The sequence below is a fragment of the Oryctolagus cuniculus genome, chromosome 3 (genome assembly GCF_051225735.1).
Source record: "Oryctolagus cuniculus isolate XC-2025 breed Fujian yellow rabbit chromosome 3, ASM5122573v1, whole genome shotgun sequence".
Taxonomy (NCBI): domain Eukaryota; kingdom Metazoa; phylum Chordata; class Mammalia; order Lagomorpha; family Leporidae; genus Oryctolagus; species Oryctolagus cuniculus.
Genome location: NC_142869.1, coordinates 139,525,718 through 139,542,638, shown reverse-complemented (window position 1 = coordinate 139,542,638; position 16,921 = coordinate 139,525,718). Strand labels below are relative to the sequence as shown.

General features: G+C 46.1%; 2 long non-coding RNA genes across 4 annotated transcripts in view; one reads left to right on the top strand and one right to left on the bottom strand.

Annotated features, from left to right (window-relative positions):
- LOC149127531 (uncharacterized) overlaps positions 1–10,266 on the bottom strand; it is a 67,277-nt gene extending 57,011 nt beyond the window's left edge. For both annotated transcript variants that reach the window (XR_016230986.1, XR_016230987.1), the window contains exon 1: positions 6,335–10,266. This is a non-coding gene — a long non-coding RNA (uncharacterized LOC149127531). The remainder of the gene's footprint in view (positions 1–6,334) is intronic.
- Positions 1–16,921, top strand: part of LOC103348693 (LHFPL tetraspan subfamily member 3 protein) — a 569,591-nt gene that overhangs the window by 306,169 nt on the left and 246,501 nt on the right. The gene's annotated exons all lie outside the window — the stretch shown is intronic.

Sequence of the window (16,921 nt, the reverse complement as noted above, 5' to 3'; positions counted from 1 at the left end):
AATTTTCAAATATCTTTATAAAGAGAAGATCAACTTAGTGTATACTAAGTAAAGTTTTCAACAGTTTACAGACACACAAAGTATAAAGTACTGTTTGAAGATTGGTTTGACCCTTAATTCTCATAGTACAACACATTAAGGATAGAGATCCTACATGGGGAGCAAGTGCACAGTGACTCCTATTGTTGATTTAACAATTGACACTCTTATTTATCATGTCAGTGATTACCCGAGGCTCTTGTCATGAGCTGCCAAGGCTATGGAAGCCTCTTGAGTCCATAAACTCTGACATTATTTAGACAGGGCCATAATCAAAATGTAAGTTCTCTCCTCCCTTCAGAGAAAGGTACCTCATTCTTTGATGGCCCCTTCTTTCCACCAGGATCTCACTCAGATCTTTCATGTAGTTCATTTTTTGCCAAAGTATCTTGGCTTTCCATGCCTGAAATGCTCTCATGGGCTTTTTAGACAGATCCAAATGCCTTAAGGGCTGATTCTGAGGCCAGAGCGCTGTTTAGGGCATCTGCCATTCTAAGAGTCTGCTGTGTGTCCTGCTTCCCATATTGATCATTCTCTCCTTTTTTAATTCTATCAATTATTAGCAGACACTTGGTCTTATTTATGTGATCCCTTTAACATTTAATCCTATCTTTATGATCAGTTATGAACTTAAACTGATAACTTTAACTAGTAAGATGACATTGGTACTTGCCAACTTAATGGGATTTCACTCCTAAGTCTTTCTAATAGACTCAAAAAACACATGTCTGTTAAATGAGCCATCCAGAGATTACAAGTGCCAAAATTCATTCCCCCTCCTCATCCTCCCACCCAGAGCTCTTGTTCACACCCTAACCCAAATCAACATGCCAATGCTGCAAGAGTTCTTTACCAACTCTCAGTAACCCAAAGTTTACAAAAAAAGCTTTTCACATACTGCCTGTAGCCAGCCACATGAAGAGTAATGGATGGTTATAAGAAAGCAGACAAAATAAGGATGGGTCAGTGTTGTGGTACAGCAGGTTAAGCCGCTGTATGCAGTGTCAACAACCCGTATCAGAGAATGGGTTTGAGTCCTGGCTCTTCTGCTTCTGATGTAATTCCCTGCTAATGTGCACCGAGGAAGCAGCAGTTGCTGCTACCCATGTGGGAAACCCGGATGCAGGTTCTTGCTCCTGGCGTTAGCCTGGCCCATCCCTAGCTGTTGTGGCCATTTGGGAAGTCAATGAGCCTCCTTCTGTCTGCCACCCTGCCTCCCAAATAAGTCTTTTTTGAAAAGCAAGGATGAATTGGCAACTCTTGTGAAAGCAACACCGAGAGCCTGTCCTAAGTTTAATATATTTTCTTCATGTGCCAAGATGAGCACTTTATAGCAGCCGAGATGGAATTTTTTGTAGAAAGACTCCTTGACAACCGTGGTGTGACCTGTGACACTTAGCTACTGAAGCCTTGCCCTAAGCTATGCAGGAGGCCTGGCTGAAGACCCTTCTTCCCCCTGCATTGCCCACTTCTTCCCTTCAGGACACTCCTCCCCACCCCTGCCACACCCATCTGTCATCTAGCCCAGTGGTTTCCTGGACAAACAGCCTCACCCATCCACTCAAAGGATGGATTCAGACTCAGGAAGTGCACCAAAACTAAGACTTTAACAGTCTTGCAAGACCAGATACTGGTGGGCCAGCATACTAAATGACAAGCTATTTATTTCCTAGCATGCTAGTCCCTCTGCTGGTTCTGCCTTGGCTGACTACCTATGGGGTTACCATCTTCCCTGCATTTGCTTCAGCTGATTTAGCCACTAACATCCTGTTTGCCTAAGAGCTTTCAGGCACTTGTAACCTAGCTGGTGTGCTGACCTACTCACAGCTAAACATCTTACTTTTGAAATGAACCAAGTATCTTATTCTCACAATCATTAAAAAACAAAAACAAAAAACTCACAATTTTTGGCCTCAAATTCATTTTTATTTGACGACCTCCTCCCTTTACCTTCAGGTACTTTATCGAATGCCAGGGTGGAGGGAATGGCCAATTGAACTAAAGCACAAGTCCCGGTCTGATTGGATGTAACAGGACATGGAGGTTCCTCTTTCCCCAACGCCAGACATCAGTCTGGGTACAAGGAGGGCTGAATTATTACCACTGTTGGGCTCACCAGTAACATTCAGGATACATGTGCAGGTCGACAGCTCTCCCATGGGTTTAGTGACCTTGGCCCCCAACTTGGAGGGGCAACAGGAACAGTTCACGTTCCCTATGGATAGAGGGTATCGCCCTGTAGTCTGACCTTCACAGTGCAGAGAAAAGTAACCACAGGCTTTTGCTGGCCTTGCCTCCCCATCCCTCCTTGTCCGGGTATGGAGGCAGCATGCATCAGGACTGATATCCCATCCTAGGGGAAGGGAACCACCTGTGCCTGAGCTGAGGGCTTGCACTGAAAATTTGACCCATTCTACCCAGGCATTCCTGTCTCTGCACCCTGTATCAATTTATGTCCCAGCTGATCCTCTGTCTCCCACAGCACTTTATTAATTTCTGAGGACAGAGTCAACCCATAGTTCAGCTTTTCTCAGAGCCATGTTTTTTAAATATTTATTTGAAAGGCAGAGTTACAAAGGTGGGGGCGAAGGGGAGCGGCGGCGGGGATGGGGGCGAAGGGGAACGGTGGGGAGCAGTTTTCCATCTGCTAGTTCACTCCCCAAATGGCCAGGGCTAGACCAGGCCAAAGCCAGGAGCTAGGAGCCAAGAGCTTCTTTCTTGTCTCCCATGTGGGCCCAGGCACTTGGGTCATATTCCACTGCTTTCCCAGGCACATGAGCAGGGAGCTGGATCAGAGGTGGAGCAACCTGGACAGGAACTGGCACCTGTATGGGATGTAGGCGTCACAGGCAGTAGCTTAACCTGCTACCACAGTGCCAGCCCCCACCCTCAGAGCCAGCTTTAAGGAGTCTTTGGGTGACCTACACACCTCCTACTGGTCCTTTATGCCTTTTTGGGGTCTCATCAGTTCTCAGCAGTTAGCAAAGTTATCTCAGTGATCAAGAGCACTGGGGGCCAGCGCCGCGGCTCACTAGGCTAATCCTCCACCTTGTGGCGCTGGCACACCGGGTTCTAGTCCCGGTCGGGGCACCGGATTCTGTCCTGGTTGCCCCTCTTCCAGGCCAGCTCTCTGCTGTGGCCAGGGAGTGCAGTGGAGGATGGCCCAGGTACTTGGGCCCTGCACCCCATGGGATACCAGGATAAGTACCTGGCTCCTGCCATCGGATCAGCGTGGTGCGCCAGCCATTGGAGGGTGAACCAACGGCAAAGGAAGACCTTTCTCTGTCTCTCACTGTCCACTCTGCCTGTCAAAAAATAATAAAAAAGAGCACTTGGGAGGCGCCTTCACAGCAGGGCTGGAGCCTGTCTCCTTCCACATCTTCATCAGGTTGCTGAGTTGAAAGTGATGCACTAGACGCTCGAGAGGCAGGGTCTGGGTAAGGAGGCCTTTTAACCTAAAGGATGGTCAGTCTTCCCACCTGAGGCATTTACACAGCCTCCACACACCCGTCTCTAAGGACTGCATCACAGATAGCCTGGGGACCCCATGGCTCCCTGTATGTAATATGGACATTAGTTCCCTCACGAGCACGACCTAAGTTGGGCATCATTTTCTAACTGTTTGGTCAAAAAAATGATCCACTTAACACTCAGTTTTCCCAAACAATCAAGGCAGAATAACAGCAACAGATAAACGCATGAAACCTTTACCTAGGTTAGTTATAAAAGCACAGAAAAACTTTCATTAGCATGTGGTATCTGCATCATGAAACAAAGAGGCAGAGAATCAGGTAACCCTGCTATTTGGACTGCTAAGATCCAGCATTTCACTCCCACAAAACTTCAACATTCCTTCAGTTTCTCTTTGCATCTTAACCTTTTTTCACTAAGAACACATTCTCGTGCTAGTTATCTGTCTTACTGAAACGTTGCAAATGCTAGAAGTCACAAGAAAAATGTTGAAGCCTAGAAGACAGAGTATTTAAGTTTCCTCTTTCGTAAGCTAGGGTCTTAACGTTACTTTCCCACTGTATATAAGGCCCTTCTCTGTCCAGATTTAATTCTGAAGCTTGATTGCTAGCATACAGTTTGCAGGTTTGGCCACTCTAGGTAATCTTCCACCTTCACATAAGGATCAAGCCGTTGATTCCCTCTATTAAACCCTTTGCCCTTACTTCTATACGGCCATCATCTACTCCTAATCTTAAACCTCATCTCACATTCAGGCCTCAGCCCAGGAGATTAATTCCTACCTCAGGTGCATATAAAAATGACCTTTCAATTGGTGGGTTTTTTTGGTTGTTGTTTTAATATTAAAACCTGGAACCCCTTTTCCTCTACTTCCAATAAGTTGGGCATCATCTTTTCCCTGGAAATTTCGGTGCCCTTTGGTCATTAAGTACTTTTTCTTCTTTCATTCTAGGCATTCTCTTGAAATATCTTTCTACACTTGTAACAGCCATTTCAGTCTTAGGAGCTGCTCTCAATTTCCTAGTCATTCATTGCTATTTGGGACTTTCTCCTCTCTTGTGAGGGAGATTGTTTAACTCCCTCTTCTACAGTGGAAAAAAGGCTGGCTTTTCTTTTTGTTTTTCCTCACAAAAACTTTCTGTGCGTCCCTTAGTAGTTCCTCAATTGATGTCTCATTCCACCCATCAATCTTTTTTAGAAAGCTTTTATTTAATGAATTTCCTAGGTACATTTTTTGGAACATAGTGGTCACCCATCAATCTTGTAATTACCTTATGATATCAGACCAGTTGCTAATTACAAAAACTTTTAAAGGTCCTTGTCCCCCTAGGTCCTCTGGATCCAGTCCAGAATATTTTGATCTCTAAGTCTGTGTTCTGTTGAATTTTTTTTTTTTTTTTTGACAGGCAGAGTTAGACAGCGAGAGAGAGACCGAGAGAAAGGTCTTCCTTCCATTGGCTCACCCGCCAAATGGCCGACAAGGCCAGCGTGCTGCGCCAATCCAAAGCCAGGAACCAGGTGCTTCCTCCTGCTCTCCCATGCAGGTGCAGGGTCCAAGCACTTGGGCCATCCTCCACTGCCTTCCCGGGCCACAGCAGAGAGCTGGCCTGGAAGAGGAGCAACCGGGACAGAATCCAGCACCCCAACCGGGGCTAGAACCTGGTGTGCCGGTGCCGCAGGCGGAGGATTAGCTAAGTGAGCTGCGGTGCCGTCTGTCCTGTTGAATTTCAAAAGCCTTAGGCACTTTTTTTTTTTTTTTTTTTTTTACCTAGGAGCAGACTCTTTAATTCCTTTAATTATTAGCACATAATAATAATGTTCCCAATCCCTGGGATCATTATTGTTCCACACAGGACCAACATCTGGAATTTTTTGTTCGGCATTAACGCCCCTGCCCAAGAGGATTTTTTTTTTCCCAAAAAGCCATGGCTGCCCTCCTAGCACTCTCCTTTGCTCTCCTGTAAATAGGATCTTCCAGTTGATTTGCTAGTCCCAGAGGATCCTCTAGGGTCGGTTTCATCACTTTTGATAGTTCTGACTTAAGGGGGCTCCTGGTTCGACTTTCTCATGATCCCTGGATCCTACTCCCCCTGCCGATTCTTCTGCAGCCCCTCGTTTTCTTGTCCTCCACTCTGAGGTACATGGGGAGGGAGCAGACATGGTGATGGGCCCTCCTCTTCCCTTTTGAGGGATAACAAAGGGGTCACTCCTTCATCCAGCAGATGGCATAATCTACTCTTCTTGTAAGGACAGGGTTTTGTCATTCACATAGAGAACTAGAACCTGGCACATCCAACCTCCATCCGAGCCAACTTGGGCCACAAGACCAAGGGTTCACAAATTGGGTCTTTAGGCCAAACAAAGCAGCAACACTTAATCACTGTTGGCTTTTCTTTGTTCCTGGTCCAAGGGGCATCCCTCCAGGAACCCAACATTCTCCCCAGTAGGCTGGCTGGGAGAATGTCAGATAGCCTCTTCAGCCCCCCTTCCCTGGGCCTAGGATTCTGGTTTCCCATTCTCACCCAGCCTCTACGTCTTAGTTTCCCTGTGTGCTTCATCTCCCATAGTATCTCCCATAGTGGGGATTGCTTACACAGCAACCCTAGTTTTCCTATGAGCTCAACAACCCCACTCCTTCCCCAGTGGAGGTTTCTTGCTCACTCCATGACCTGCTTTGCCCGTCTCTGCCATTTCCTTCACCAGAGAACACCATGGATTGGGACTCCACACCTGCCTCCTATCTAGGATATGTCTCAGTCATACACACTCAGCCTCCGAAAATACCCAACCACCAAGGCAGTACTTGTAGTCCGATTTTTCCTACCTTGGCTTGTGCACAGGTTGCCTGGTTGCCGCATTGCCTGCTTTTTCTGTCTCAGGCTTTTGTGTAGCTTCTTCAGTGACCATGGAGCACTCAAACAGAGCAGACCACCCGAAACCGGGTGGGACACATCTCCCCCTCTGCCGGAGCCTTCACTCCACGCGCAGAGCATGGAGATCACAGCTTCATGCGCTCTCTCGAAGGACGGACTTAGACTCAGGCAGGGCAGGCAAGCCAGCCTTTATTAACAACCTTGCAAGACCAGGTGCCTGGTGGGCCAGCACACCTGGGGTGCTTAACAGCAGTGTGTTTATTTCCCAGCACACAGATTTCCCTCCCCCAGCTCCTCCCTGGCTGGGTACTAAGGGTTACAATCTTCCCAGCATTTGGTTCAGCTGTTTTGGCCTGTTTGCCTAAAAACTGCCAGGTGCATGTAACCTAGCTGTTATGTTAGCTAGTGGTCTACTCACAGCTCAACACCTTTGAAAATGAATCAAGTTGTTTACTTCTCACATTTCCCAGCCCTGATGAACGTAAGTGTACCTGGAGGAGTATCTGATCTATAGGAGCCCCAAGCTTTATGCCAGATCAATCAAATAAATGTCTCCAGGTCGTAGCATTGTTTAAAAGCTCCCAGGTGGTTTTAAACACCAGTGCGTGTTGGGGACCACTGACCTGGGTCTCCATCAGCCCACCCCACAGTCCCTCTGCAGTTCCCAGCCCTTGTCCCCACTCTGATTTCTCTGCACCAAGGTCTACCTGCATCCAAGTTTCTCAGTTGACTCCTACACATGGTTCTCTGCATTCTCCCTATCACACTGCACACAGCCTATGCTTTGCTTATTCCCCATCTGCAGGGAAACCCCAGGCTTTCATCACTGGGTGGCCTGCACTTATACTGACAATAGAAACAATTTTCCATCCTGATTCATTGGTCCAACTTGTTTTTCCTAATTGTGCTTTCCTTTGATTTGCAAAGATTAATTTTACCAGCTATCCACCCCTTGAAGAGCTTACTTTGCTCCTCCTATTTGTTGTTGTTTTCAAAACAGCAAGTAGGGGACACGAAGGAATTATGAAGAAACTGGGACAGGGGTGGATGGGTGCATATGCTGCAGGCCTTGGTGGATGCAATTAGAGTTGGAAACCAGAACTGGGGCACAGAAATATCCCTTGACAGATACTCAGTAGCAGCACTGCATCGGAACAGTCCCAAAGACACAGCAACGACTTCTTGCCCAAAATTCTTACTTTTTGAATATATACTCTGAAAAGGTGTTTTGTAAATTCACTTTATTTCATGCTAAACAGGGTGTGCACATCTGAAGAAGAGAAATGACTATTTATTTGAATGGAAAACAGACCCCCAAAAGCTCTCCTGTTGCCATTAATCAGTTGGACCCAGGAGATAGTTTGAAACCCTTTTATCTTCCTCTTTTAGCTTTTTATTTCAGCATAAATTTACAAAATGAAAACTGTAAAGTAGTGCAAAGAGTTCTTATAGACCTCACACCCCATGGCCCTCAGTGTTAGCCTCTTACATTATTATGATATGGTTGTCACTTTCTATAAATCACACCCCCTTTTCTCTTTCGTAAGGCTCCATTTCTCAAGATTTAAACCAGTTCCTAACAAGCAGTTCTTTGGTAAAACTTACTACCTGTATCCAGCTTCAAAGCACTGTGCTAACCCGGGCCTTCTCACTGAGGTAAAGGAAAGAAGTAGACTCTCCTTCACCTGCTATATCACCTGTTCTTCCACTCAAATCCACCGCTCTCTTCCTAACTCCTCCAGAGTGGGGCAGAAACAGGACAGAGACTTCTTGGGTAAGACTGGCAGCCTCAGCTGAGAAAAGCTTGGGTCAGTTTCCATCTTAATCTTTCCCACTGCTTCTTGTGAGGCAAAGTCAGTGTTTGCGGCTGTATTGCTCCCAAGCGATACCTCAGGCTCTGAGCATGAATCTTGGCATCTTGGCTTTCTCAAAACTGTGAGCAGACAATGTGTTTAAACCATTTGTCCACATCCATAAGGTAGGATCGACTCGTGAGGATTGAATAAGAGGCTGTGTAAAGTGGTTAAACTGAATATTTGGCAAGCATACAGGAAATGCTCATTTCTGTCAATGGTTAAGAACAGAAGTTTGGAAAGTTTTTTTCAGTTTTTTCATTTTCTTATAAAATTAACATGACAGTATTAATTCTCATTTGGGTGCAAGACTACAAAAACCAACTGCAGCTCGCTGCAGCAGCTTGAATTATTGCAAGGACACAAAGCAGTTTAAGAGGATGCAGGCATGGGAGGGCAGCCCGGCGCGCGGGGCAGTGGGAACTGCACCGCAACGTTCACCTCTGCTCTCGTCTCGCCCTCTGTGCATCTGCACCTGTCGCTCCCCCTCTTCGTGGAGGAACGACACAGGACCCTGCGCTGTTCTTTCGTCTGCTCGGCCCTCCCCGGGTTTGCTGCTGGTTCTTCCCGGGTTGGCTACTATCCCTTCCACCTCCGTGGAAGGGCAGTTCCCCCTGGCCACATTCCCCACTTCCGCAGGGGAGCGGCACACCACCGGCCGGCTCTTCTCGGGGGCTGCACAGGTGTTCCCCTTAGATGTTCCCCATAGATGTTCCTGGTGAATGCCGTCTCTCTCCTCCTTTATAGTCCTCCTCCGCCAATCCTAACTCGGCTGCCCACACGCCGAGTACGCTGCTCTCCTCCAATCAGGAGCAAGTCCTACAGTTTATTAGTTGAACTGGAGGCAGCTGTGCGGAAGCTGTTTACTTCTCTCCCAGCGCCATATTGTGGGAGAGCAGATGCATAGAATAAGTCTTAATTCCAGTAACTCAGTCCAGTCTGGATTGCTCCCCACAGATCCCCCTTTCTTTTTATTTTTTGGCGTTGATACGCGCCTGTCTTCGGTGTCCCGCGGCACACACTCTGCTCTACTTGCTAGAGTTGCCACAGGCTCTTACAAGTCCTATCAATCAGGCAAACCGAATCCGGGTCCTCTCATCGCCGTATTGTGGGGGAGACTTATTAGTGTTGGTTCGTGCCTATTGTGGGGAGGCCTTATTGATGTTAATTCGTGCCTGTCTTCGGTGACCTGCGGCGCATAAGCTGCTAGCCGCCCAGGTGCTCATCGCCTCACTAATCGGGCAGACCGAATCCAAGCCTTCTAATTGTTGTATTGTAGGGAGGCCTTTCTATTTCTCTATTTCTCTATCTCCGGGCATTCCTATTTCTCCCATTCCACTTCTATCTTCCAGCATTCCTATTTCTCTCACTCCACTTCCAAACTTCTGTTTCTCTTATCCCCGCAGCTTCCCGCTGCCCGCCCCGAGGCTACTTCTCGGCGGCTTCCCGGCTGAGCCCCTTCAGCCCGCGCCTCTTTCATCTGCGCTGCTTCCCGGCTTTGCGCGGCTTGGCTTCGTGCACTCCGCGGTCTCCACGCCCTTCGCGTCTGCACCACGGCCTCGCGCCAGCCCCGTTCCCTATCTATTCACGCCCCGTGCTCTCTCTGCACGCGGCGGCTTCCGCGAGTAACACAGCGTAGCTTACGTGTCCGCCACTAGCATTCAATCTAAGTTCCCCGGGCTAGCCTGGCGAATTCAACCCAGCTTACGTCTCTGCCCCACGATTTGGCTTCCCGTCCTTTGCTCCCCGGGCTAATCAGACGGATCCCAATCTGGCTTACGTTTCAGCTTCTGGTTTCAACTTTTCGCCCCCCATTCCCGGGCTAACTTGAGAATCCCAAAGTGGCTTTCGTTTCAGCCTCGGCCTGCCCCCCGCGGCTTCAATTTCCCTAACATTTTTCTCTACCCGGTATGTTTCCCCAAGCTTTCCTCCAACAATACTCCTCCCTCATTTCTCCTGGCCTCTCCCCACAGTCCGTGTCCGAGTCTGTTTGTTCTAGCTTTCACTTTCGCTTTCGACCTTAGAGATTTCTCCCAGCTTCCCCCGTAGTCCGTATCTGAGTCTATGCCTAGGCTTTCAATAGCTTCTTCCGGCACCCTTTTCGTCCGGCTTTTCCCTAGGCTGTTTGCTAGTCTCTCTCTCCGGTAATTTTCCCATTTCTTCCCATTTCTTCCCTCCTAAGTTTGCTATCCGTCCTAGGTTTCCTATCCGAGTCAGGTTTCCTATCCGAGTCACGGCACCACCATGTCGCTCCCCCTCTTCGTGGAGGAACGACACTAAGCCCTGCCTAGGCTTCATATCCGAGTCACGGCACCACCATGTCGCTCCCCCTCTTCGTGGAGGAACGACACTAAGCCCTGCCTAGGCTTCATATCCGAGTCACGGCACCATTATGTCGCTCCCCCTCTTCGTGGAGGAACGACACAGGACCCTGCGCTGTTCTTTCGTCTGCTCGGCCCTCCCCGGGTTTGCTGCTGGTTCTTCCCGGGTTGGCTACTATCCCTTCCACCTCCGTGGAAGGGCAGTTCCCCCTGGCCACATTCCCCACTTCCGCAGGGGAGCGGCACACCACCGGCCGGCTCTTCTCGGGGGCTGCACAGGTGTTCCCCTTAGATGTTCCCCATAGATGTTCCTGGTGAATGCCGTCTCTCTCCTCCTTTATAGTCCTCCTCCGCCAATCCTAACTCGGCTGCCCACACGCCGAGTACGCTGCTCTCCTCCAATCAGGAGCAAGTCCTACAGTTTATTAGTTGAACTGGAGGCAGCTGTGCGGAAGCTGTTTACTTCTCTCCCAGCGCCATATTGTGGGAGAGCAGATGCATAGAATAAGTCTTAATTCCAGTAACTCAGTCCAGTCCGGATTGCTCCCCACATGCACCCTTCTTTCCATGCCAGACTGGTGTCATGCCTTCTTCAATCACAGAGCAGGACTGAGGCACTGGCAGGTGCCAAAATAAACCAAACTGCTCCCCCTTCAATTCCAACCTCAATTTCCTAGGCACGAGCCTCAGATTTTCTGAACCTGAGTCAGCTGCACATCCATCATCCGATCACTTGATCCCAGAGCTGTGCTTTACAAATGGCCCCTGGGCGCCTACTATGCATAACTATTTCATAATGTATTCTTCTGTGAACTTTGGGAAGACCCCTCATACGCATGGCTTTCAAAAATTTTTTGCACCAAAAATGAACATCTTTTAAATTGCATTTTACATGAGCTTTTTGAAGAACTTTCATATTGTAAGGGGGAAATATTTTATACCTATACAGTCCCTTGGAACTTGAACTTCCCCAACTTAGATACCAACTCTCCCTAACTCAATTTATAAACTTAGCCCAATCATAGGTAGATAGCCATCTGTTCATATTCTCTCTCTCTCTCTCCATCCCTCTCTATTTCCCTCCACTCCTTTTTCTTTTAACAAGACAAGGTGATTTTAAGGTTTAAACAGAAAAACATGCAAACAAGGGTAGTCAAGGAATCTGTAGAAGTGAACAGTGATGGGGACCATGCCCTCACCAGATCTCGGAACATCACAAAATTATAAGGAGAGTGGCGCTGGTGCATGAATAAATTAGACTGTGGTAAATGTGTACAAATTTCAAAAATGAGACTCAATTTAGATGGTGTTTTTGTGGGTGATCAAGGTAATATTGCAAATCAGTGAAGATGAATAGAGAATGAATGATTTTGAACAACTGAGTGCAGTTGGGAAACAAAAATATTTCACTCACATCACACAGAACATGACAATAAATTAAAAGTTGATCAAAGAATGAATCCCTGAAACTACAGAAGGAAATACAGAAAGAATTACTGTATAATGTCAGAATAAAAAAGATCTTTTCAACTGTGAGTTAAAATCAGCAAGAAATAAAATAAAAGATTGGTATCTTCAAACATACAAAATTCAGAAACTTCTGAGAACACACACACACATACACACCTTAAAGCAAATCAAAAAGCAAACAACAAACTGGGGAAAATCTTTGTAGCTGATATCACAAAGGACCAGACTTATCAATTATAAAGCAGCTCCTAGAAATTGATAAAGAAAATGAAGCAGAAGAAAAACAGGCAAAGCATATGGGAGGAAAGGTCACAAAAGGAAATTACAAATGGCTTACACATATGAAAAGATGTTCAGTCTCATTCATAACAAAACAAATTCAAATGGTACAGACACAGGGTGGCCGTTTGGTGCAGTGCTAGCATGCTGCTTGGTATACCTGCCACATTGGATGTGAGTCCCCTCTCTACTTCCAATTCCATCATCCTGCTAATGTGCACCCAAGAGGTAGCAGTGTTGGCTCAAGTACTTCTTGGGTCCCTGCTACCTGCAGTGGAGACCTGAATTAAGCTTACGAATCCTGTCATCATAAAAATTAAGAGAGGGAATAAGAGAGGAAGGGTGGGAGGGAGGGTAGGGTAGGAAGTATCACTATGTTCCTGAATCTGCATCTATGCAATACATGAAATTTCTTCACCTTAAAAAAATTTTTTTAAAGTTTCTGGATCCTGAATTCAGCCTGGCCTAGCCCCAGCTGTTGAGGGCATTTTTGGAGTGAATACGTGGATAGAAAATCTCTCTATGTGTCTTTCCTTCTCTCTGCCTTTGATATAAGTTAAAAAGAATAAACAAATAATCTGAGATAATATTATTTATTTATAAGATCAACAAAACTTCAAAGGGTTGATCATTCATTAGGGGACCATGGAAAAAATAGAAATATAGAGAAAATAGCATTTTTCTATGCAGCCTATGAAGCATAAATTGGCCCAATTCCAAAGAATGAGATATTGTGACCCTATGTATGTACCCTTTGACCCAACACTTGAAATTCTGGGAATTTATCTTACAGCTTTGCTCAGAAGTGTACAAATTGTGTATACAAGGTTATTCATTGCAGCAAAAGTTAGAAACTATATGTCCTGAAATCAAATGGGAACTGGTTAAATAAATTCTGGTACATATATACAATGGAATATAAAACTATTATAAAAGAAATCAAGATGCAGAATGAAGTGAATTATATACGAATACCAGTATATCAAAAATAGGTTAAAGAATGCCTGTGTGTATGTTAAGACATGAGTTTGCATTCATTTGCTTATGCTGCAAACATTTCTGAAAAGATGCAAAGCAACTAAAATTTGCTGCTGTCTAATCAAAGGAGGATGGCACATGCGAGGATGAGGAGAATGATGGGAGACAGAGATTTCATATTAACCTTTGCACGTTTCTTACTTCTGAGTCATGTGAATTTTATGATCTAGCCAAAACTTCCCATACCTACATCTTAAAAACCAACAAACATATATATTGGCCTAAAGTGCAAAATTTGCCTGAGTTCATACTTCTCTGAATTCTACTTAAAAATAAAAAAACAGACTGAAGAACATCTGGCTTTGTCATATGGAATATAATTGCCTGAATGTTATTTATTTTTTTTTTAGTTTTGATGAATGTTCTCTGAGAATATCTTCACAATCATTGTGATCTTGATTAAAAAAAAAAAAAAAGATTTTAAAGGAGGCCTGTATGTCCCTAGAGACACCACGTCTAACTCCTCATGAGAACGGAGGGTCACCTCCCACATCTCTGCTCCCACTAATGCTGCTTGACATCAGCTGTTAGTCCTCCTGAGGATGCTCCCACATTGCTTTCCAGCCCACTGGAGGTGGAGGGTTTATCCTCAGACCGCAGGCAACACCTCCTTCTATCCCACTGCCCCTCTCTGAACCTCACTTCCCTGGTTACAGAATAAAAAGGCTAATAACACCAATGTGAAGCTTAACTCAGTTATATATAGCAGTCACTTCAATGCCAGGTGTGCTGTAAGTGTCTAGCCAAGTCCCTACACAATGCCTTGGATACAGATGCTAGATACCATCAGGCCCTAGTCCCCTGGCCACCCTCCCTTAGCTTAACTCACTGAATAGCTGGCCCTGCAGGACTCGAATCCCCAGGCTCATGAGGTCATCTGCTTCCCCAGGAGATAAAACTTTGGTGGCCAGCACTGTTTGGGGGCAGAAAGTAACTACCGCATGCATAGAGCCCTAGACTGACTGAAGCCCCTTCCCCCTCATACCAATCGGGTGACCCTGTGCAGGGAGCTCACGTAGAGCACCTTGCTGACTGATGCTTCAGGGCTGCACTGCTGACTTTCTGCTCCCCAGGGTCCTATGGCACACGGTGCCTTGCTCTTTATCTCAGCAGACTAGAGCAGACAACCTGGTCAGGTCCTATCTAACCTTACCACCTGAGGACCTCAAAGATTAACAGAGAAGGAACGTCCAAGGCCTTGGTGCCTGGCTCTCTGAGACTTGTGGCTCCTTCGTGATTTTACCTGGCCAGCTCCCCCTTCCTTATAGCCACTTTCAAAACCCTAAACCATCACCATTCACAAGTACGGTAGTTCCTGAGACTCAGAGGTCTGCTACCTCCTCATTTCCCAACAGATTAAACTAATTTCTTTCCTTTACCTTCAGGCATTGTCTTTGTTATTCTGTTATTCTGATTTGGCACCAGGGACGGGGACAGAGCTTTCAGTAACCAGCTTTTCCGTAACCACTATTCAGTTCACAAATGTGTATTTTAAGGAATCCACTCACTTCCTTTTGAGTCACCAGGTGCTCATCAAGGATTCTAAGCTTTATTTTCTAGAGTCCACCTTGCACACTATAAGCATTCTTGAGATTGTCATCATAAGTGAAGAGAAACAGCACTAGAAAGCATGTACAATAAGGAGTTATGATTCAGACTTTTCTTTCTGTGAAAGAGAATGTAAGAATTGGCAAACAGAGAGAAAAGAGATCCAAAACCTTTTAGGCTAAATTGTCTTGCTTCCATCGGGAACAGATTCTAAACTCAATAACAAAACTGTTTTAACTGGAAAGCCTCTCCACGTTACTCCTATTGCATATTGTACTAAAACAAATTAAATGGGCAGGCATGAATTATAGTTGTCCTAATCAAACATAAACATAATTATAGGGCATGGTTCTACTCAGTGTTTACATACCCTATATCATTAGCCACTAAGTTGATTTTCCACAAGTATAATACACTCAGAGTCCAGTGATGAAACCTGAATTACCAACCCACTGTTAATAGAAACTGTTTTATTTTTTCAGTATTTATCAAACTCTTCATCACCAGGTTTTGTGTGTAAGTGCTGGAATGCAAAGCTGAATAATCATAGTGCCTGCCCCGCCCTGTACCCTCCAAGCACTCATGGAGTGTGAACAGGAGCCATCTCAACTCACTCCTCAGAGCACCCTCACAGCCGGTTATATCCTGGCACTGTTTATTCTGGAATCAGGGATCCCAGCCTATGCCCAGCGAAAGGTTTCAGGATATCCAAGGATCATCTAGAGTCTCAGCTTACTAGTTGCTTCTATTCTTCGAGCCTAATGAAAGCACAAGTCTTCCTGTTTGTGACTATTCCTAGTAGGGGAGCTGCAGGCTATGAGCTGTTGGCCTGAGTGTTCCAAGAAGAAGGAATTCCTTTGGCTAGAATGTCTCTAAAAGGGCTGATGGCACCCAGTAGCCACGAAAGCTGAACTGAGGCACGTTTCCAACAGAAGTTCTGGATCTCTGGTAGCTGCCTTTGGTTTGAAAAAGTGTTTCCTCCCTGAAGAAAGGATTTAGCCAATCTCCATATAAATATTGTGAATGAGTCTGGTATTATACATTTGAGTTCTACAATCGTCTAGAAAGAGTCTTGAGTATAGCCAGTTTGTCTTCCCGTTGTTGCACTGGTTCACAGCACACACTTACAGGGTCTCACCACAACAAATAGTCATTTTTGTTCCATCCTGCTTTTGTTAGGAATGCTCCTAGCTGCATGCGGCAGCATGCTCAACTCTAGTTTAAACAACAACAATTTTATTTTTCTCAAGTGAAATTCCTGGGATTTGTTTGGACAACTCCATGAGACCAGTGCAGAAATCTCCTGGATTCTCTCTTCCCCTTTACGGCTACAAATTAAAAAGGATTGACTCGTATTGGCAGCGCTGACTTCTGAGGCAGGCTTCTAAAGAGCTGATTGGAGTGTGGTTTCTGTCAGTCACTGAGATGGACAGCCCCAACTACTTTACTGGCTGAGTTGAGTCATTTTCATGTCACAGTCACTGGATGGCTGCCGCACTCCCTGCCGCCCTTCTTTTATCTCCCTTCAGGAATAAGGAGGGAAAGGAAGGGGTAGCATTTCTATCAGGAAAGCAGAAGCTCCCCCAGGAAGCCTACCACAGACCCCTGCTGACAATTCATAGGCCAGAAGAGGAAAGTAGCAAATAGAGTTAGGGAGGAAATCAGCCAGCCAACCGCTGGATCTGCTGCACACTCTTCCTGGGTGCAGTAGACAGTGCTGAAGTTAATGGGTAATTGACCCCGTACACCTGCAAATTAAAACAGACTGACTCGTGTTGGCAGTGCTACCTGACTTCTGAGGAAGGCTTCACATGAGTTGATATGGAGGGCAGTTTCTATCAGGCACTTAGATGGACATTCCAGCCTTCTTTCCTGTCTGAGCTGAATCCATCACACAGGAAAAAGCCCAGAGGCAGCTAGCCCTGAAGGACCTGCCCTATACAGGAAGCCAGGGTCAGAGACACACAAGTCCAGAAGCCTGTGCACTTCCCATTCCTGGCCAGCTGCTGTTCATAGCAGAAATGACCGC